Below are 23,245 nucleotides of genomic sequence, written 5' to 3'. Positions count from 1 at the left end.
CATGATCTGGCCACAGTAATCAATTCTCTGATCACATCTGGGCTACATTACTGTAATGCACTTTACTGTAATTCCTTTGGAACTGTCCAGAAACTTCAGATGGTCCAAAATATGGCTGGCATATTATCAGGGACTGTATCACTCCTGTGCTGAAAGATATGTGCTGGCTGCCCATTGTTTAGGATGCAATTCAAAGTGCTGGTTCTTGCATTTAAGGTTCTGGAGGTACTGAAGAACTGCCTCATCCTTTAATGCCCAGACCACCAGTTAAGATCCTCTTTTCAAGCCCTGCTCACTATGCCTCTGCCTGCCGAAGTAAGTTAGGTGACTACTAGAAATAGGGCTTTTGCTGTCATGGCACTTAACCTTTGGAATGCCCTTGCCTGGCACCTATACTACCCTCTTCTAGGTCAAAATTAGGGCAAGTGGACTATAATGCTCCAATGCCTCCCATGTGCCAACCCAATGGTGATATCACTTCTCCCCTTGGTGTGCCTGAGCCGACAAGATGGAGGAAGACAATATAGATGAGAGGAGAATGATGTAAACTGCTTTGGGTCCCCATTGGTGAGAAGAGTGAGGTATAAATGAAGTAAAGACGCAGAGGCTGTGCTATGTCCCTTCTCATCTGCTCCAAGGACTCCAGTGCATCAAGGGAGATACCATATTGCTTTCTCCCTTGGCACACATCACCCTTCCAGACATGCAAGATGATACAGTGCAGCCAATAATTGCCTGGTCAACACCACACCCATAACCCTGTGGAAAGCAATGGATCCTGGGATCATTCTGGTAATGTTTCTCCCTAAAAGGAAGCAGTGGTTCCCGCTTAGAGGTAAAACTCCACCTCTATTGTCATCCTCCCTTGAGCATTGTTGGACCTACAGATTATTGCCTAAGTGTGCACTTACATACATGTTGTGGTAAACTTTTAGGCAGCTATGGTATCATTCCATTCATCACCCCTTTCCCTTTCAGGTATCTGAACCTTTTCTAAGGCAAAGTTGCTGAGGAAGTTGATCTTATATTGGGGGAGGAATAAAGGAATGTATTATTGTAAAGCGGATGGTTAATCTTCCTGGCAATTAAGCCACAAGTCAAATGGAAAGAATAAGTAATATTTTAAGTCACACTACTGTTCCCTGAGATGAGTACTTAGCCAAGAGATAGCTTGTCATTGGAATGGTAGGCCATGACTATGGGCAATGGAGTACATGGTGCTTTAGGGCTATAATTAGTGGCTATTAGCCATGACAAACAAGGACTTGCAGGGGTATCTCATTTTCCCCTCTTGCACTATTTTATTTTTTCCTTCCTTGAAAACCTATTTTCCTGCTTCCTTCTCTCCTTCCCATCCAACAGCCAACCTACCTTTATTTGCCTTCACCTTCTGCCCCCCACCCCGCACAGCCTCTACCTGGGGAAACTATGGCACAGCTGTGTGGTGTCAACTGGTGGGCCAGGCCCACTTGCATGATAGGGAACCCACAAAGACTTGTGGGGGGCACTTCACTTTCCCCTGGATCCCCCTCCCCACACACTGGAGGTTTCTCCCTCCCCACACTATTTCTTCTTCCCCCCTCCTGGCAACCCCCATATCTTCTCCCTTTTCCCTGCTTCATTCTCTCTGGAGTGACACACACACAGAGTAGAATGACCATCCCTGGGAATAGAATCAGAGCTCTGGGACTGGAATGACAGTCCTCAGAGCAGAACGACAGACACCACCATCATGACTCTAGAAGGAAAAACAACAGCTGAAAAGGAAGTGGAACTGATTTGGGGATAACTACAGAATTTCCAGAAATATTAAAATGTAAGGTATTTCATTCCACCCTAAAGTTTGTGATTGTGGTTGCAGAGCACTGATTTTAATCACAGGGATGGTCATTCCACTCTGGGGGCTGTCATTCCTGTTCCAGAGCACTGCTTCTATACCTAGGGACTGCCATTCCTCTCTGGGGACTGTCATTTTATTCCAGTTCAACAGTTTATCGGGGACCAGAGAGCTTCAGTCAAAACCATTTCACATTTTCATTTCAACTTTTGCGTGCTGTAATGTAATTCAATTACATTACAGAGAGGTTTTTGGGATGGAGTCTGAGAAGGGCAGGGTTTGGGGAGGGGAGGGACTTCAAAGCCATAGAGTCCAATTGCCAAAGCGGCCATTTTCTCCAGGGGAACTGATCTCTATCGGCTAGAGATCAGTTGTAATAGTGGGAGATCTCCTGCTAATACCTGGAGGTTGGCAACCCTAGTGGTGTCAGTCATTCCACTCTGGGGGCTGTCATTCCAGTCCCAGAGCGCTGATTCTATTCCCAGGGATGGTCATTCCACTCTCTGTGTGTGTCATTCCAGAGAGAATAAAGCAGGGAAACGGGAGAAGATATTAAGGTTGCCAGGAGTGGGGGGGGGGGATCCAGGGGAAAGTGAAGTGCCCCCCACAAGTCTTTGCTGGTTCCTTACCATGCCCCCAGAGGAATGACGGTCCCTAGGTATAGAATCAGCGCTCTGGGACATGAATAACAGCATCCAGAGTGGAATGACCATCCCTATGCTACTTTTGAACCATGACTTAGCCAGCCATGCTGTGTGTGTGTGTGTGTGTGTGTGTTAAGTGCCGTTAAGTGGCTTCTGACTCATGGCGACCCTATGAATTAACGTCCTCCAAAATGTCCTATCTTTGACAGCCTTGCTCAGGTCTTGCAAATTGAGGGCTGTGGCTTCCTTTATTGAGTCAATCCATCTCTTGGGTCTTCCTCTTTTACTATCATGATTGTCTTCTCCAGTGACTCTTGTCGTCTCATGACGTGACCAAAATACGATAGCCTCAGTTTAGTCATTTTAGCTTCTAGGGTCAGTTCAGGCTTGATTTGATCTATGACCCACTGATTTGTTTTTTTGGCAGTCCACGGAATCCGTAACACTCTCCTCCGACACCACATTTCAAAGGAGTCTACTTTCTTCCTGTCAGCTTTCTTCATTGCCCAGCTTTCACACCCATACATAGTAATAGGGAATAGGATGGCATGAATTAACCTAATCTTGGTACTGGGCAGTATTTCTGTGGTGCCTTAGTACCGGCGGATGAAACACAGCTTGTTCTCCTTTATCATTCTTGTGTTGCAGTGAACAATTCCACCGAATATGTTGCCGAGCACCCTGCTCAACTCTTGGGGCCTTGTTAGCATTCCCTGCAGCCTGACCTTGTACCCAGGACCCTGTGTGCAAAGTGGGCATTCTGTGGCAGGTCCCTGAACAGACAAGCCAAGGGTAGAAAGCAAGGGGGGAGGGAGGCTTGAACTACCACGGAGTAAGCTTTTCTCCTCATCCAAACGACAAACCTCACCTTCTCCTCGACTTCCTTTTTTTAATTTTTAATTTTCTTATTATGTCACATTAAATTTCAATATTGTCATCTTCAGAGTTACATAAAATAAAACCATTTCAAACTAATCAGCCTAATCAGTATTGACTTTTCTGACTTCCCCCCCTCTATCAAATTAATATCTATATAATCCCTTCTGTATTTGTTTTCTAATTCATTATATCATTTCTATAAACTACATATAATCATCCTATATACTTTAATTATTGAATACTTCATCCTTTCAACATTGATCAGTTGAATTAGATTAAATCATAGCCTTTAACATTTTCCCTATTTAATTCGTTTTCACAAAATGTTATCCACGCCTCCCATTCTCACATATTCTTCATTGTCTTTTTGATTTACTAAAGCAGTAAGTTTAGCCATTTCCGCTAGTTCAAACGTTTTATTTATCCAGTCATTCTTGTCTGGCATCTCAGACATTTTCCATTGAGCTGCACAGACCAATCTGGCAGCAGTGGTGGCAGAGATCAAGAAAGACCTTCCCCTCGACTGCCAACCGCCTCTGCCTCTTTCGCCCCGCTGGAGGGAGACAGAGGCCGGCTTTTGAAAAGGCGCCGCGGTTGACAGGCGCGGGGGATCCGCACGGCAGCCAGCCGGCGCTCTGGCTCCAGCCGAGGCACGAGGCACGAGGGCGGGGAAGGAAGAGGCCGGCGCGCGCGCGCGGCGCGTTCCCTCGCTTCAGCTCCCCGCTCAGCCAGCAGCCCGCCTGAGGGCGCCGCCTCGGGAAGGATTCCATTCGTCCGTTGGCGCTCCAGAAAGGCGGGAAAAGCTTGCCGGGGGAACTGACGCGCCCCAGAAGAGGCGTCTAAGCCGCCGCCTCGGACCCTGGAAGGAGCGTCGCCAGGGGAAGGAAAACAAACAAGCACGCCTTCCTTTGCCCCGTCTCCTTCCCCCCCCCCGGCCCGCGCTTGTAACGCGTCAGATTCCGGCAGGGACTGGCGGCGGCTTCTCGCGCGCCCGTTTTCTGCGCCTCTGGCGAGGGCGGGGGGGGGCGCACCCGCTCTGGAGCGCGAGATGCGGGAGGCCGCGCTGCCCGGCTCAGCCCCCGCGGCGGCGTAGGGGGCGGCCCGCGTGAGGCGGCACTTGGAGGTCCTGGAGCTGCCGGGGGAGCCGCGCCGCCGCCGCCGCGCCTGTCTGGGTCGCCGCCTGGGTGGCGGGGTTCGCGCCTCGCGCGGCCAACGAGGGAGCCCGGCACGAGGCGCGGAACGGAACTCTCCGCCTGGGCGGACGGGGCCCCCGAGCTGCCGCCGCCGCCTCCGCCGCCTCCTCCCCGGGACTTGAGTCTGCCCCTTCCGAGCCCTGCGTCTGACAAGGGAGGCCGGCGAGACCCCCGCTGATCCGTCTCGAGGGAGCCAGGCGGAGATCTGCGAGGGACCGGCGCGCGGACAGGGGCGCTTTCCCGCCGCCTCTTCTCCTCCCCGATTGCCTTTCCCTGGAGAGAGAAAGTATGGAAGAGCCGAAAGGGCGCCGGGGGGCTGAAAGCCACGCAAACTCGCCCGGCGTGGAATAGGCGATTGCTCTGCAGCAGCAGCTGCAGCACCCCGGCGGCAGGCAGGATCGGGGCCTCGCCGAGCGGCCCGAGGGCGGGGAGCAGGGCCAGGCTGCGGGACTTCCCGGGCTTTTCGGTGGGAGGAGGGGAGGCGGCACCGCCAGCCGCCGGAGGCGAGCCAGCCGCCTTTCTTGCGCCTTTTGAATGAATTTGGGTGGTTTGGAACTCGCGCGCCGACACGCGTCGCCTGCCCCACTAGCCGGTTGATTTCCGGACCGGGAGGCGTGGGAACTTCTCTCCCAAGAATAGCTAGTAATTGCCAAAAGAAAAGAAAAGAGAGAAACCTCGCCACCCGAACCCCCCTAGCCCAAACGATCCAACCCCGCTCCCCGTCAAATCCCTTCCCCTGGCTGGTGCAGGCGGATTTGGAATTTGGTAAGCGATGCAAGTCCGATAAGGCTGGAGTTCCCCTCCGGGATCTGAAGGAGGATCACTAGGTGGTTCCATAAGGAAGCGGGGCTGCAGGTAGGTGCGAAAAGGCGGCGCTGGGGTTTCCTCCGCATGGGTTGGGCTCGGCAGCGTTTAGGTGGCACCTGTGAGATCTCTGGAAGTGGATTAGTTACCCTTTTCCATAACCGGTAACAGCATCCTTCTCTACTCTCAATAGCATAAAAAAGGGGAGGGTAGATACTAATCACTCTTTCTAGTCGTACTAGTGGGAGAGATGGGGTCGAGATTGGAAATACATTTGCCATTTATGCATGGGAGGTTTTGCCTTGCAATTGCCACTCTTTAGATGCACTTTTCCCCCATCCATATTCTCAAAACTCAACAATAAGCCCCCATGCAGAGTTTTGAGAATTCGGATGGGGAAAATGTGCATCTATAGAGTGGCAAATCCAAGGCAAAACCTTCAATTGGTGTAGTTAATCCGGATTGTTTAGAGTGAAAGGGCATACTTGAACTGAACGTTTATGCGGAATGAGGGCTTGTCGTTGCGGCCGGCGCGGTAGGTTGTGAACGACGAGTTCTTTTCTGCTAATCCCATACACTGACTCTCTGGTCCCTTCCTCTTCTGTTATCGGAAGCGGAAAAAAATCTTTTGATACCTGGCCAGAATTGGGGAGGAAGGCGAGAAGAAGAGAGAAGTTATAGAGGAAGTACTGATCTCTGCATTTGGATGCACACCCCAAATCAGCCAATGCAGATTAGTTAGCATTTTAGCATCCTTTAATCATATTCCATGCAATCCAAAGAGTCCTTCCAATGTAGGACTATGGGTGCGTGGGAGATTGTATCCTGGCTGATCCTTGTGCTTTGGAAACCTGGGACTGGTAGTTCTGGATTAGTTAACCCAACAAAGAAGGGAGTGATTTTTGGCAGAGAGTATGTTTGTTCTTGAAAAGGATAGTCGTTCTAGGTCCCTCCCTCTGTCCAAAAGAGATTTAAGAAAAGCCAGCAATGTTTGAAGAACTGCTCTTTAATCTCTGTGTCCAGATAATTCCTGTTTGGTTTGTAAGATCAAAAATATCATATTTAAAGCTAGCAACTGGGAATTGGGACAGCTGCTTTCCTGGACTGCTATGGAGTTGATTTTGGTACAGTGTGACTAGAATAGTATAGAAGAAGGGACTATTCAGCGGTTCTGTTTTAAGCAATAAGTGTGGTCCAGAAATAAAGAGTGTTTCCTTGAAATAAAATAAGCTTTATTCCCTTCAAGTAATAAGGAGATAGTCTTCATCCTCGCTGGATTTGTATTAACTAGCACAGTCGTGTTTCAGCATGGATCAATGAGATGTGTCAGATCTCTTCTTTGAAATCTCCACACTGTCTGTTATTATTTTAATCCCCCCTCTCCCCCCCCACCCCAGTATATCTGCAGGAGAAGATGCAGGGCCATCTGTGAGAGTATTGATTTCTCTGCCTAACTCCTTTCATAAAGAGCAAAGCTGGTAACTTTCAGAGCCTCATATATCCTCAGATTTTTATTCTGTTTGGAGTTTAGTCGCTTTATTGGATGACTTGAGGGAGAGGTTAGAGTGGAGGAATTGTTTTTTGAATCTTTGGGGGAGGGGGAGGAAGCTTTTATAAAGCCTGAGGTTTATGACTTAATTTCTTTATAAATTCTCTCCAAGTTAGTGCTTATAAAATGAGAGAGGGTTGTTTTTTTTTTGCCCATCTGTCAGCTTCCTCTCATCTCATACATTAGGTGAACATGCTTCTCATTTTTGCTTGGCTTACTATCCTGTATTCAACAGTAATACTGCTTTCATATCATCCCCCACCATCTGAAACACCTTTGCAAAAACATAGCTTTGAAATACTTTCTTCAGGTACAACTATGTGTCCATCTAGTAAAAGCAAAAGTTGCATCTGTTTTCAATATCATAGATGCAGAGTGGTCCTGCTGGTCTCTTTTGCCCTTACTGCTCATACTTCCCTACACCTTAAAACTGCCTGGATCGCTTTTAAGTTCTGTCTGTAGTTACAGGAGTTTGTTTTATGTCAATTGTCATTCTTTATGGTTAAAACAATAAGAAGACGACTTCTTAATTCCAGGAAAATATTTCTAATTAAAGAATCTTTTTCTGCCTTCAGTGGAATTGACTTCAGTAGAATTTATTTCTGTGTATGTGCAGTTAGGGCTAAGATACCTCCCTCTCTCTTAGTGTCAGAGAAAATTAATAAACAGTTTGCTATGGATTACCATAGTCAGGTATGTATGGCTTAGGTCCTCCTGGAAAAGCAATCTTTACTTTCAACATGAGGCCAACATTTTTATGTTTCAGTAAGTATACATGCAACCATTTACATAGTGAATTTGCAACCAGCAGTACCGTATGTCAGTAGTTAGCTAAATAATGTAACCCTTTCTTATAGGAACACAATATGTTTATGAATGCCTGAATTTGTAAAGTTATTTTTTTTACATTAGCGTCATTATTTCAGGATGAAGTCCAGAGTATATTTAATTTTAATTTGTTGCCCCAAAATACACATCTCTGCATATATCAGGCTTTCCAGAAAACATGAATAAGATGGTTATTGTCTAGCTGAGAGGTTACTGGGACACAATCCAGGAGAAAGTTCTCCTGCTTCAGCCTCAACAAAATGCATGGGAACTGTGGTGACAACATTTTAATGGGGCCTGCATAGAAGGACATCCTGGCAGATTGTACATATGGAGCCTTAATCATAGTCTGAATGCATCTTTTCTGCATGCCTTTTCCAGAGAACATGGTATTACATCAAGGTACACAGAATGCAGCAGATAGTGCTGGTGAAATGGAGTTGAGAGCTAAAATGATGGATGTATTATTTATTTATTTAGATTTATATCCCGCCCTATCCCAACAGCGTTAGGCTCAGGGTGGCAAACAACAATACGTTCAAAATTCATACAAATAATCTTAAAACCAACACATAGCTTTTTTAAACTGGCTCTCTAATGCAGTTATGTAATATGGGAATATTCAAAGAAGATGTATGATCACAGAGACTGCCTGCCTCATTGTTTTGAGTGCATAGTACTATTCAATAGATAACAAACTCTGTAATTCATTAAAAGGCATTTTCATGTGTTCATATATGACTGAATAGACCAGTGACCTCGCTCACTGTAAGACACATTCCAAGGACTGAGTCAGATCATTGGCTTAACTCAGCACTGACAACCGTGTCTGAGAGCAGCATTTGAAAGAGTTCATGGAATCACTGGAGTTGATGTAATAATCATTGTTCTAGGGGTGAATATCAATCTGTTAAAGGCCACTTCTGAGGAAAAAAGGCATCTCTAAGTGCAAAATTGCTTATCTACAGATGAATTGAAATACTTACTATGTATGAATCTTTAAAGCTCCCAGATATTTTTAAAGTGTAAACAATCAATTAGAAATCATATGGCAACTGATCACATACTCTGATTTACAATGTTCAGGGAATAATCAAGTTACCGGTACACAGATACTGTATCTCTTTAACTTGGAAGACAAGAAGTCATGTAATTTTGTGTTAATAGTCAGAAATGCAACCATTGTTTTGAAAAGCTATTTTGATTTAAAGGATCGAATTAATTAAAGGTGTGTACATTTTAACTCCAGCAGTATTTATTAGAAATGTTTCATGTTTATTCATTTAAACCTTAGATTAAATCAGAGGGCTTTTTCAGCAATGTCCCCATTCTCTTTGTTAAATATCAGAACATGAAGAACAGAGTACATTTTCTAGCACTACTAGTGTGGGAACACAGTAGTGTGTTTCGGCGGGGGGAAGCGGATGTGTATATTTTTCTTGTGAAGCATGCATGGCACCATATTAACATACAAGGAAATGTAACCCAGTCAAAGATTTTGTGGATATATGAAGGGATATACACAATTCTGAAAACTTGTATCATCTGTATTTTTCAGGATTGATTTAATTATCATTTAAAATACTATTATGTACAACAGTGACATTAAAATACTATATAATTGCAACTTGGGGTTTGCTAAATAAATTACAAATATTACTTATTTAATAATATCGAAAAGTAGTAGAGGCACAGATTGAAAAGCCTATAAAAAGCGGCCACTTTGTACAGAGAAACATGCAGAATTATGAAGGCGGTAAATAAAATATAGCGGCTGCAGTCCATTGCACATTGAACTTAGTGGGACTTCCAAGCAAACGTCCATTGGATAAAGCTGTGCATTAAGCATAGGGCATAAACATACAACTTCATGTTAAAGCACAATGGCCAGCAAAGGGGATATCAACTTTTTTCATGTTGTATAAACATAGTATAGAACATGTTTTCTTTGTTGTGCTTTTCAATGGGCATCTGGTACGTAAATGTATTTTCAAAGAACAATATATTTATAAGCTGCACCGCTATCATCTGAAAGTGTGGTGACTGATAACATCAATATTGTAATGTCTACACGTCATTTTAAGATTGATTCAGTCCACAGTCAATGCCTTCTAATTGCAAATAGAACATACAATGGTTCCTACACAATAATTATGCAGTTAACAACCTCCAACTTTTGATGAACTGCATGCCGCTGGTTGCCTATCAAAGGGAAGCACAACATAATCATGTCAGCCTCTAGTACTCTTCTAGGACTGTAGCAAAGCTTTTTACTCCCACAATAATAAAATTCAATCAATTGTTACTATTTCTTTCATGTGTATTTCAAAACACACTTTAGTGTTTAAAATAATTTTATTGTGTTAGACACATATGACCTCTTATTGTTGTTGACCATTATAAAATGAGTTTCTTACCACTAATTATTATATAATTTTGCTTTTGAACATTTCATTTAACAACGATGAGGCAGGTGAACTATGTCATGGAAAATGGATCATTTGAGAGTAAGCTATTATTCACAAACAATTGAAATGACCAGGTCCAATGGTATGTGAGTTACAAAAGAGGTGGAAAATACATGACACCGGGCAGAAAATATGAAATAGCAAAGCATTCCTGTATTAGAATAGTAAATCTTTGATGAACAAGCATCTGTTTTTGGTCATCAAAGCCTTTTGGTTATAGGGCAAAATCCTTGGGCCCATTTTAGGTGTCTGTTAGTATTGCTATTAATAATTGGTAAATGTACATATATAAACACTGCCACAATGAATAATGTTTTCCATTAGTGAAGTTAGTGCTGCTACTGCAACAATATAGGACATAGGATAAATAATGCCCAACATTGAGCCCACTTGTCTTTTAATATTTCCTAGCACATGACTGATGGGAAACATTTAATTGTCTCAGTAACAGTAGTCCTGTTCACCTCCCAACTAATCAATACATTATTCACCATGATTGTGTTCACATTTCTATAGCATTTTGGTTTATGCTGAATATTCTTTAATGTAGGACACTTTAGGGGTTTCTTTTAAAACAATGTGTAGTTTTTAATTAGGGATGGTGTGAAGTGCATTGCAAACAGGTTTGGCAGGTGAACATACGAATGAATGAAACCTTTAATGGCATAAGTAATATTACAATTGTTACAGAAAGTACATAAAATATGCAGTCATTAAGATAAAAACATAGGCCAGAAAGTTCCAAAAATAGAAATTACAAACGTTGGGCTTTTTGAACTTTCATCACATCCACTAGAAAGTTGGCAACATCTACAGTAACCTCCGGATTGGAATCATTTAATAAAAATTGACGTTTTGCTTGGGTAGATAGGAGATATTTTGAAAGAAGCCAATTTTTTAACCATTTCCCACGGGGTGTTTCATATAGAGGGCAGATCAACAGAATATGATCAATTGAGTCCAGGGAATGGGTATCACAGGGACAAGTCCTTTCCTGGATTGGTATTTGTTGATACCTTCCATATAACATCCTTGAAGGAAAGGCATTAACCCTAGCGAGAGAGAAGGCTCTACGAAGGGGTGGGATGTCCAGAGTGTGAAAATAATGGGGAATATTGTTGGTTAAATTCTTGAGACCCAACATTGCAGGGGAACAGACCAAGGGTTGAGTGGGGAGTAACGTCTGACTCTCCATATCCAAGAAACGCTGTTTAACAATTTTAAAAATATGGGCCTCAGTAGTTAAAGCCAGGTCTTCCACAGAGATTCCAGATGATCTTATTTTAGACAGAATTAGACAATCCCAGGAGGTATTATGAAGTTCTTTTAGCAGCAGGGACATCAGAGAACCACGCTCTGTTCTAAAAAACAGTTTAAGCCAATAACGAATGGTTAGCAGCCATGCCTTGGTTTAGGTGAACATACCATGATCTATCACTCATGGGTTGAGGCTTGGATACCTTTGCCTTGCTGGCATTTATTTTATAGAATCATAGAGTTGGAAGGGGCCATACAGGCCATCTAGTCCAACCCCCTGCTCAGTGCAGGATCAGCCTAGAGCATCCCTGCCAAGTGCTTGTCCAGCCTCTGCTTAAAGACTGCCAGTGAGGGGGAGCTCACCACCTCCCTAGGTAGCTAATTCCACTATCAAACAACTTACTGAAAAAAAGTTTTCTTAATATCCAGCCAGTACTTTTCTTTCTGCAATTTAAACCCATTACTGCATGTCCTATCCTCTGCTGCCAACAGGAACAGCTCCTTCAGATACTTAAAGAGAGCAATAATGTCCCCCCTCAATCTCCTCTTTTCCAGACTGAACATTCTTAACTCCCTCAGCCTTTTCTCATAAGCAGCTGCTGAAAAACTTTGTGGATGCTCAGCTTCTGTGGTATTTCGGTTTCATTTCCTTGCAAGTCGCTTTTGCATCTGCTCAGGTGAAATCTATTCTCCACAATCATGGATACTTGTATCAGATAATGAAATGATGTGTGTGTATGTGTGTGTAGGGCATCTACTGTTACTTCCATAAGACTGTAAAAATGGGCGTATGTGAAACAACTTTGATGATAACGTGGACTGAAATAAACACTAAACAGTAAGACTTTATTTTAAAAAATACAGATTTTTGTTAGTTTCAGGTAGATAGCTGTGTTGGCCTGCAGTAGAAGAGCAAGATTCAAGTTCTGTGGCATCTTAAAGAACAACAAGATTTCCAGGGTATAAACTTTTGAAATAAAGTTCTCTTGATCAGTTTTTATTTATAATCACTGGCTGACTGACTCATTTACTTATTGTTTATTTATACAATTGGCTACTGAGTGGCAGGCAGCTTGTGTGGGGAAATTAGGACTATCATCTGACTCTTTAAGAATGCATATGCACAAAATCCTGTTGACTGCACTGTAGTCCGCTGTTTAAATAAAAACTAACCTGAGGAACAGGCTTGAGCTGCTCATGAACAGCCTGTCAAATTGGGTCCCTGCTCGCAACTGGCATGCAGAATGTGATCTAAACTGGCAGGTGTGCAAGCATCACTATCCTTAATCTGAGCAAAGTCTTAACCAGAGCTCTGACCTGGCACTGTTTTCAGTGTTCATCCAGTAGAATGTGAAGGAGGCTCTGTTTATGAACATGTATGGGGGGTATGCTTCTGATTATAGCCTGTTCTTTCACTTAGTGAAAGCGGGGAAAGAGAGCAGTGTTTCCCACATTATTATTTTTATTTTTTAAATGAGGACTTGTGATAATTCCTATTCTGGACTGGAGAAGCTGTCAGACTCTAGTGCTTTCACACATGCTGAATAATACTCTTTACATCTGCTTTCAATACACTTTAACTATAGTTTACAACTGGGTTTTGCCATTTCACACAGTAAAATCCAGCTGCAATTGAAAGTGCATTATTTGGCGTGTGTGAAAGCACCCTTAAATGAAAAACACTTAAAAGTTCACAAATGGCATGGAGTATTTAACTGGTGATGTTACATCTGTTTGGGGAGAAAGAAAGAAACACCTGTCCAGTGGCCTATGACATTTTACACAATATTCACATTTGCTGTGGAGGTCTGGCTCTGGGAAGAAATACATTTTTCCCAATGATAAAATATTGCTTGTGAACTAGGAAAAAGCAATATTCCCATAGCAGAAGCACTGTGATGAGGAAAGAAATCTCATCTCTCACAACAAATAAATAAAAACTGTGCATGTGTTGCACAGGTTAAAGCAGTCTGGAAAGCCTCGAGAATTACACATTTTTTTCTGATATGTTCAAACATAAGCTTGTAGAAAAAGAAAGAATGGACATCTTCATTAATTTGCATTATTCCATTCAGGAAAAAAAGTTTTATTAATATTAGAAAACATGTCATTGTAACTTCAAATATTACCTACCCACCACTAAGGATTTTTTCAGAGTTACTATGGCAGGGTGATCAGTGTTACAAACAAATGGAAATTCTACGACAAGGTAACCCAAATTTTGCACCAAGAACAAATAATTCCCACAACCTTTTGATATTTTGAAAAGCATTTTCCCTCCGGTTGGCTTATTTTGCATAATGTATTCCATTTCTCATGGGAAGGAGTAAGGAATATGTTGGCACAGAGACCCTGTCTTCTGACTACTTAAAGCTCTAGCCTATCAAGTTCTGGTTTGATTACATAGATGTCATTAGACATCGCTCACACACTTTCAAGCCACTTTTTGCTACTAAAAGGCCTAAACAGCGTATAGTATATTAGTATTGTGCCCTGTATCCAAATTCTGTGATCAGGGCCTGCCTGTCCCCTTGGCAAACCGAAGCAATCACCTAGGGTGCCAGAACTGGGGGTAGAGTTGCCAGGTCCCTGGACTGAAAAACTCGGCTTATACGCGAGTATATACGGTATATATAAACACACACATACTCCTCTGTGCTTGCTTGTATTTCTGATAGTTAATTTCGTACCAGCTGAAGTGAGACCATCTTCCCTATTTTGTGCCTTTTCTTTAATAAAAGCACACTTAGATGAATATCATAAACCATAATCAGATCATTGGTATCTTCCTGTAATGGAGATAATTTCTTGGACCCTATCCAAATTAAGACTTTGTTGTCTCATTGATTTTGTTGGTGGAAAGTTAAGCATGTGATAACTCTTTTATTGAAATTAATGGGGCTTCATTGTGTTTAACTTTGATTATAAGGTGTTTATATTCATTTTACCTTTTCCCTGTTAGAGAAAAGCATTTTAGAAAACATCATTTTGTCTTCATATGTCAACACATTTCAGTCTTCTTTTGTTACAGCTAAGTCAATAGTTTCTATTAAGTTTGTTTAAAAAAACAACTTTGATGCGAGACATTGTTCTAATAATTGGAAGGGAATTGTGAAAAGGTTGGGAGAAAAAGCCTAGGAGGAAATGGAAAAACGTCCTCTGCATGTATGTGTTTTAAGTTAGAGTTTCTATTGTTCTGTGCTTAACATTCTATCATGACAATTCTGAACAGGTTAGTGAGAGACAGATATACGTCTGCATTTTGCTTTTAAGAACAGGGTGCAATATCTGTTCATGCTTAGCTCTATCTATTAATCCTCATGGATACTCTTCCTTAAAGGAGCTCAGGACAGCATACATGATTTCTTCCTCCCCCATTTGATCCTCAGCCAAATCCTGCGTGTGAGACTGGTCCAAGGTTGCAAAGTGAGCTTCATGGCTGATGGAGGATTTGAATCAAGGTGCTTCCAGTCCTAATCCAACACACTAACCACTGTACAACACTGTATCTCATTTTTACTGACTTTCATCTCTGTAAAGTCAAGGATCTTAAATACCTTCCAATTTTAGTTCTTAAGGGTATACATCTGACAAGAGGAAAGGTTTTCTTAAATCTCTACAGAAGTGTTGATGACTTGTCTTAAATGTCTTCATCTGTATGGTTAAAGCATATCATTTTGGACAGGCTGACACTGGCTCAGAAGAACTTTTTAAAAGAGTTTTTTTTCTGTGTTTGCAAGTTTTGCAGTTACAATCCACTGGTGCTGCTGCTCTTCAATGCAAGGCATTATTGAACCTGTCTAACAGCCTCTGCACTGTTTGTTGTATTTTTTAAAAAATGATCTCCTCTAACCATGACAGGCTATTTGTACTTACTTCAATGGTATAAGATAGTTTGTTTAAATGTGTAATGTAGCCATTACAATATTATGACCACTAGCAGTTTTCTTACATTGCATCTTCTTCAGCAGTGCAAGAATGAATTTTTTTCAAACCAATTCTTTTCCAGTCTTGTGAGTCTTGTGTTTGTGCAAGCCCCCCAACACATTCAGAGGGCAGCAAGCGAAGTAAAGAAGGGATGAAGAGGCTGAGGAGAAGTGCTTGCTTAGCTTGCTGAAGAACTGAACTCTTGCAAAAACTTTTATCACAAAAAGAATTGATGTATTAACGATAAAGGACTATCAGTTTTGAAACAGACTCTAAACAACATTGCAAACATTTCCTATTTTCCTGACTTCTTTTCGGCAGTGTTTGGGATATAATAATGTCTTTTGCCAAAAAGTAAAAAGGACATAGAAAGTAAGGTTAAAATTTTACTATTGCTTTTAGCTTCAGAAAGTTTAAACACTTGTTTGTTTCTTAGTACATACTGTTTTTGCTGAAATATCATTTGCTGGATTATTGAGGTAGCAGAACATCAATGTGGAAATAATTAAATGTTAAATGCTTGGTGAGTATTAAATAATGCAGTTTTCTAATTTTCTGATTAATGATGAAACATATAAATGTTAATTATGGTCGTAGGAATTCAAACAACCACTTTGTGAATAATAGCTTGATTAACTTCCTTTGCAATAAAGGGTACAAAGCAAAAGTAAGCTCAATGAATATATTTTCTCATTCTACAAATATATGACAGAAAACATTGTAGAAGGCAAAATTAAAGCTTTCTGCAGTATATTATACTTCATACTGTAAGGAAGTATTTTTCTATGTTTAGCCAAATCCTTCATAGCTAAACGACATCCTCATGGCAGCTATGTTCCATGAGATAGGGGATATTTAAACCGGTTACAGCCTACAACTTCTGAAGTCCCTTCAAACAGTTGTAGGGTAGGCTTTAGAGAGGTTATAGAGCCGTAATCAGGTTTCAAATTCAATTCCATACAAACTGGGAGCCTGTGAGAATTCATGACATGGGCAAACTTTCATTATCTCTTATCTTTCATCTCAAGGATTTGAACAGGCGTTCCCTTTAAATAACACGGGGGAGCGGCGCAGCCAAGCTGACTCCTCCAAGGCTTCCCGACTGCCACAGAGGCATAAAACCTTTAAAAACATAATTGGAGGAAATGGGGGAAATCTTCCATTGCCTCCAATGGGGTTACGCCACCAAAAAAGGTGGCATAGCCCAGCTGCTGCTTGAGGGGGCATTCCCAGGGCAAAAGGTCTGTGGAAGCTGCCTAAAGGCAGCTCAACCCCCGGGAACAACCCCCCCTCCGCCAGCCCAGGCTTTCCCTTCCAGAAAAGCTCTGCTAGCGGGCTGTGCTGGTGATGGGAGCCAGTGGCACCTGTACTCTGGCATGTTTGCCCCCGCGCTGGCATAGATGCCACCTTATTCCGTGATAAGGTGGGACCTATGTCGGTGCAAGGTCATGCCATCTTCTAAGGAGCTTCGCCCCCTCCCTTTAGGAATGGGCTTTCAGTTGTTTTCAGTATTCTGTGTTTTCTTCAGTCAGTTTAGTTCTCATTAGGGTTGTTAATTTTCTTTTGGTTATTTGACAAAACCATTTTCATATGCATACATATGAAGTGCTTTGTGTATGTAGAAAGCTTGATTGCGGATGCTTATGGGTGGCTTGGTTTGCTTCCTTTGGTAAAGGCAAGAGTCACTTCAGAGACAGTGAAGCTGAGGCCTACAAGAAATCACAGGAGGGGCATGAACCATTTGGAAATTCATCTTCACCTATCACGATTTCCCTCTCTAGGCCTTTATAAGATCTTAGGGATTTAGCATGCTGATTTCTTTGCCTTACATTTTCCCCTTTTATAATGGGTTATTCCATACCAATCAAAGCTAACACCATTTGTACTTGCTGTTATAATCGGACCTTCAGAAAGTATCACAATCAATCCATTGTTCTTCTATTCTTTCTCCACTATCTCCTTTTTTCCTGGGAGCTGATTTGTTGTAATGTTTCCCTTTTATGTGGAATAGAAGTGTAGTCTTGGGGGTTTAAGGAATTATGTTTATTTTGTTTTTTATTTATGTCCCGCATTTCTTTCTAATCAGGAACCAAAGTAGCTTATCACATTATTCTCTCATTCTCTGACTTATCTTCACAACGACAACACTGTGAGGTGGTTAGGCTGAGCTAGTGTGATGGACCCAAGGTCACCCAGTGAGCTTCCATGGCAGAATGGGGATTTGAATTTAGTTGTCCCAGGTCCTAGTCCAACACGCTGACGACTGCATGATACTGGCTCTCAGGAATGGGCTGCTATTTCACTATGTTATGAGGATTTGGGCATGTGGAAAGCATAGCTCTGGCTGTCAGCTTCCAAATTGTTTGCTTTTAAATTTTTTTTTTGATATTGGTACTAGAATACCATTTTACCATTGCGAATTGAGGCTATTTTTACTTCTGCCATTAGGTGATATTCCTGCTGACATGATGTAACAGTGCTGAGTGACTCACACTGAGAAAAATAGTTTGTCAGTAAACAGATGAGAAAGCAGATTCATGATTAGAACAGAATCTCTATGTGAACTATAAGGGAGGTAAATTATTTCAAAAGTGCCCAATCCACTGAAGTGTGGATCCTGTATTGTAATTCTGCATGCAAACAACGCTGGAACAGTAACAACTTAACTTGCACAGAATGGTCACAGTATGGAACCAACCTATCAGCTTCTTTCAACGTTCAATCCCTTTTTGAGACTAACAAAATTCCTGGCAGGGTATGAACTTTCGTGAGTCACAGCTCACCTCTTCAGATTGATCAGCTCATGATCAATCCCTTGAATATTTTTTTAATTTTTTGTTTTAGTTAATTTATGAAGTATTTTTTCTGCATGTGTGCAGATTTCTTTGCTATCATTTGAGTCCTTTGATGAACCTCATATCTCATTGCTCTCTTTTTCTTCAGTCTCTCTCTCTCTCTCTCTCTCTCTCTCTCTCTCTCTCTCTCTCTCTCTCTCTCTCTCTCTCTCTCTCTCTCTCTCTCTCTCTCTCCTTTGCTTCCCCTATTCATTGCTGCATGTCATGGTAACTGTTTCATGGATGTGAGGGCGATCTGGCTGCGACATCTGTCATCCCATTGATCACCAGGGTTGATTTGGCTGATCTGGCTGGCTAGGTGGGTGTCCCCTACCTCCCTCACTGCTCTATGTGCATCCCTCCCGAAGCTGCACGCTCGGTGGAAGAGGATGACCATCCCAGATAGGAGTGTACCGTTCTTCGGTCAAGGGTATACGATCAAGGGTTCTTCGGTCAAGGGTATAGTGCTACTAAGGATTGCATGGTGAAAGGCCAATAAAATGTTTGTATTAATGAAACTAGGCATTCTTAAAAGCCTTGCACTAAACAATGTGCTTCATTGTAATAACACATTTGGGATTTTATTTTAAAAGCGTGCTCACCTGCTATAACCTCCAAACAAGAACAAGGTAACCGTTTCATGGGTTTAATTCTCACCAGTTCACACAATGAAGAATTTTAGCCATATTTGATGATCAAAAATTCAGAAGATCTGTAGAAAACATGGGATGGTGCTATAGGAGAGTCTCCTTGGGATCTGTAGGAGAACAATCCTAAGGTCTACTTTGAGACTTACTCGAGGACACTGAGTCCCAAAAAAGTGTTTTTCAAATAGTTGTGCTAACAAACCTTGATAATTTACTGAGAGGTCCTGAAAAATGGCCTGGGACTAGAGTGGCTTGTTTCTCTCAGAGGCTTTGTTCCCAATGAGCAGGATAAAATTACACTGAATTGTACATAACCCTTCTCTGCTAGGTCGAAACCTTTATAAACAGCTTGAAGCAAGCTTTGTAGGCTTCATGTAACTGGCAGAAAACAGCTGGTCTTGGTGCCAAAATAGAGAAGGAAAAGATAAAATGGGGACAACATGTTGGTGACAACAATAAGGAATTTTTTCTGCGGATGTAAATAGTTAAGGTTACAATTAACCTGTGGGCCTAGTATCGCTGGTTGTTATACAACTACAATACAGTCCCAAGTATAATTAACACCCTTCTAAGCCTGTTTACGTCAGTAGACTTTATTTTTTAATTTATATAAAATATTTTATGCTCTCCAGGAACCTGCCCAAGGTGGATTGCAAAATGAAAATAATAAAAAAGATATTAATTAAAATCCAGCATCTAAACTCCCTAGCCCAGCATAAAACATAGATAATAAAAACAGTTTAAATTAACAGTTTACTTAGAAAGGTATAGTGCTACTAAGGATTGCATGGTGAAAGGCCAATAAAATGTTTGTATTAATGAAACTAGGCATTCTTAAAAGCCTTGCACTAAACAATGTGCTTCATTGTAATAACACATTTGGGATTTTATTTTAAAAGCGTTCAACAAGCCAGCTACTTTTTAGTGTACTTGGTTGTGGAATTTTATTAAAGATTCCTGAAAATTCTACAGTTGAAACTAGAAGTGTTTAATTAGCATAGATATCCTTGTAAAATGTCAGTAGTAGATTATGACTGTAACTCACTGGTTGGTCAATTGCTTGAGTATTAAGATTAGTCAATGTAATGTGATTTCTTTAGCGCCTAATATAGGGGTCCCAACTCTTTTGAGCCTGTGAGCACCTTTGGGATTCTGGCATAGTTTAGGGGTCGCAGCCACAAAATGGCTGTCATTAAATGGCTATTGTAGGAGGCAGAACAAACCATAACGTGTTTGCCATAGCTTACCTTCAGCCACACAGTGAAGATCCTTGTGCTGTGGTGGCAGCTGCTGCCAAAGCAAGGTTTATAAAAATCTGTACAGCCAATCGGAATCCTTGCTAGGCAAAAGCTCCATCTGGCCCCACTAACTTTCTAAAAACACCTGTAGGCATCAGGAAAGGTATTGCCCGGCACTATGGTGCATATGGGCACCATGTTGGGGAACCCTGGGCTTGTATATACCTATTAGCCCCACCTCATAACATGGACGTGTACTGTAGAATCAGTAGACTGGCAGTTGATTGAATGAAGAAGAGAAAGGTAAAGGAAAATTATCAAAAATAATACACTGAAAAAATTATTTTAATTTATTTACAACATTTGCATCTACAACATTTGTATCCTGCCTATGTGCCTTTACAGGGGCTGCCAAGAAGGGCCAATGTGGGAGTGTAACAGAAGATGCAGTTCAATAAGTATAAGGGTCACTTGAACACAGGCTTAAGAAGTTAGTCCTGGACTTTCCAAGCTGCCTCTGGAAGTTTAGATGAGATTTAAAACTGGGTATCAACAGCGTATTGGTGACAGCTCACTCCAAAGCTCCTAATGATCTCAGCTAATGGTTTCACATACAGGTTAAAGAGCATTGGGGATAAAATGGACCCTTGGGGAACTCCACACGTCAGTCAACTATCTGATTCTCCTATGGTAACTCTGTATTTACTGCCAACAAGAAAAAAAAAAAAAGAATGGACATTTCCCAAACATTGATTATACTTGATCTGCTAACATATCATGATTGAATGTATCAAAAGACTTAGGACAATGTTTGACAAAAAGCATATTCTAAAGTGCTTTTTGAAGAAGTGAGAGTTTTTTATTGCTATAACAAGAAGCATAATTAATATATGTGTATGCTATTTCCAGAATAAGCAAATAAAAAACCCTGATATGTGACATGTCCCATTTGGGTGATATCTATTGATGACTTGATAAAGAATTGATAAAGAAGACTTGCCTTTGTTAAATAAGTGCGTGTGCCAGCTAGTCACCATAGTGGCTGGCACTATGGTTTTTTGTACTTCGACCTCAGATGCCACTTGTAGAAGTGTCTGCCTTAAGGCATTTTCTTTGTAATATCTGGTGACAAAAACCCTAGAAAATAAAATAAAATGGAAAGAAGAACCTTACAGGGCTGGCTTTCTTTTCCTTCTGTTCTTATCCTAAACCAACTCTCTTGGGATAAGTATGTGTACAGTGGAAGTGTGTTTAGGTACATGAGCAAAGTTATGGATATATAATACTTTAACAAAAAGCAAAATTCTTACTGCCTTTCAAACCAGCCCATGAAATGTTATTTCTAAAAGAAAGAAATGTGAGTGAGAGAATTCATTGTCTGAGCACAGATCTTCTATGAAGAATGTGTGTGAAACTTTTCTAACCCAATTTTCCTCAAGGGTTCTTACACTAGTTTGTGCTCTTCTAAAGATTGTTGTAGTGTCTACTTAGATCTTGCCTTTAATTACAGATAACATCCATTTGATGTGAGCTTTTTGTACTGTGATATTTAAAAAATTGTATGTAGGCAGAACCTGAAGTACAGATGAAGCCAATTATTATGAGTAATATTTTAAAAAGAGATGACTTTGGAAAGAAGGAATGGTTTTAAGAATTCATATAGCATATCTGTTGAGTAAAGAATCCAGATATAATCCAAACAACTTCTTTTGGCTACAGTTAAGATTTTAATGGCATTGGTCTGCTGAGGCAATATTGCATCTTGTTCCTATTCTAAAAAAAATGAGTTATTTGTGATTTGTACTCATTTTGTTCCATTTTAGCAGACAATCTTTGTAACACTTAAGAGACATAGCATCCATTATAAAAGGTATTGGAGATGGCGTGTCTAATATCATTGGAGACTTTAGGAATGTGCCCACCAGTATTAAATATTTCTCCCTCTTCTACTACTCCTTAACCTTGTGTCATTTCTCTTCTGCTGAAACATGCTGCCATCACTGTATTGAAGATTTTCTCTTTTATCTATAGGATATTTCTAGGGATTTAATCTCAGCAGCTGTTTGACTGGCTGCAGCAATTCTTTCCCCTCATCCTCCTGTGTCATTATTAAGAACCTCAGAAAACTTCCTTTCAGATCATGAAGCAGGTGCAGCATTGTTACAGACAAGACTCCCTCTGCAAATTAAACTGTAAATTGGATTGATCTTCTGTTTAAAAATCGAGGTCATTAAAATGTTACTGCCATTTAAAGACCCCCCAATATCATTTCTTACTCCTGTTCTTTGCACTCCTTATATAAACTTGTACCATGACTGCACTAAAAGTAGAGTGATTACTGAAACATAATGCTGTATCATAATGTAGCATGTATAGGAGCTGTACATGTATGTACAGTTTGGCCACTCTATAAATTTAGTGTGGGTTTAGGCTCAACAGCTGCTGCACATTGTCTACTGAAAACTGGTGCAGGCAGCAATGAAATAAATGTTTGCATAGCTCCAGTTGTACTGCTTTGAAAAGGGAAAAGTGGGAAATACTGAGCCAGGAGATCTCCAGTTTAAATCTCATCTCAGCCAAGAATTTATTAGGTGACCTTGGGTAAACAACCATATTTTCATGGCTTCTATCTGTGATACGAGTATAATAATACAAACTTGATCTCCCTTCAATTAGGACTCGTGTACATGTTGACCCAAGTAAGTATTTAAGGAGACAGGAGAATATTCCAGTAGGGCAACTAGTAAAGTAGTGCCTTATTTTACTACAGAAAGATAACAGTTGGGCTGCACGTTATAATTGAATAGCATTGAAGAATTCTGTTCTGGTATATCTTCAGGGTTTTTCCCAAGCTGGCATTAAGTTTTGAGACTGATAATATAATCATGATGCCATGTTAAATATGAAAATTATATCTGGTTCAAAAATTTCTCAGTGGTTTATAAGAGACCATAATCAAGCTTCTTATTTGCTTATCATAACATATTATAAATTTAGGTTAGCCTTTACAGCTGTCTGTTTTCAAACCATGCCAAAAGCCATGCTAACTGGCACATATGTATCTATGGAACTCCAGAACCAGAGGATCTCCCACATTATGTTTTGTATTGCCCTCTGTTAAGGACAGGTTAGGTTCTGCC

At 41.2% G+C, this 23,245-nt stretch overlaps 1 protein-coding gene across 2 annotated transcripts in view; it reads left to right on the top strand.

Annotated features, from left to right (window-relative positions):
- The first annotated feature begins 5,276 nt into the window (after positions 1-5,276).
- Positions 5,277-23,245, top strand: part of TAFA2 (TAFA chemokine like family member 2) — a 163,767-nt gene continuing 145,798 nt past the window's right edge. The window contains exon 1 of one of the 2 annotated variants that reach the window (XM_056847151.1): positions 5,277-5,408. The gene's annotated coding sequence lies outside the window, so the exon portion shown is untranslated. The remainder of the gene's footprint in view (positions 5,409-23,245) is intronic. The other variant, XM_056847152.1, reaches the window with a different exon arrangement.

The sequence above is a fragment of the Euleptes europaea genome, chromosome 3, assembly GCF_029931775.1.
Source record: "Euleptes europaea isolate rEulEur1 chromosome 3, rEulEur1.hap1, whole genome shotgun sequence".
In the NCBI taxonomy this organism is placed as follows: Eukaryota; Metazoa; Chordata; class Lepidosauria; order Squamata; family Sphaerodactylidae; genus Euleptes; species Euleptes europaea.
Note: the sequence above shows the minus strand (reverse complement) of the source record. Positions and strands in the feature narration are given on the sequence as shown.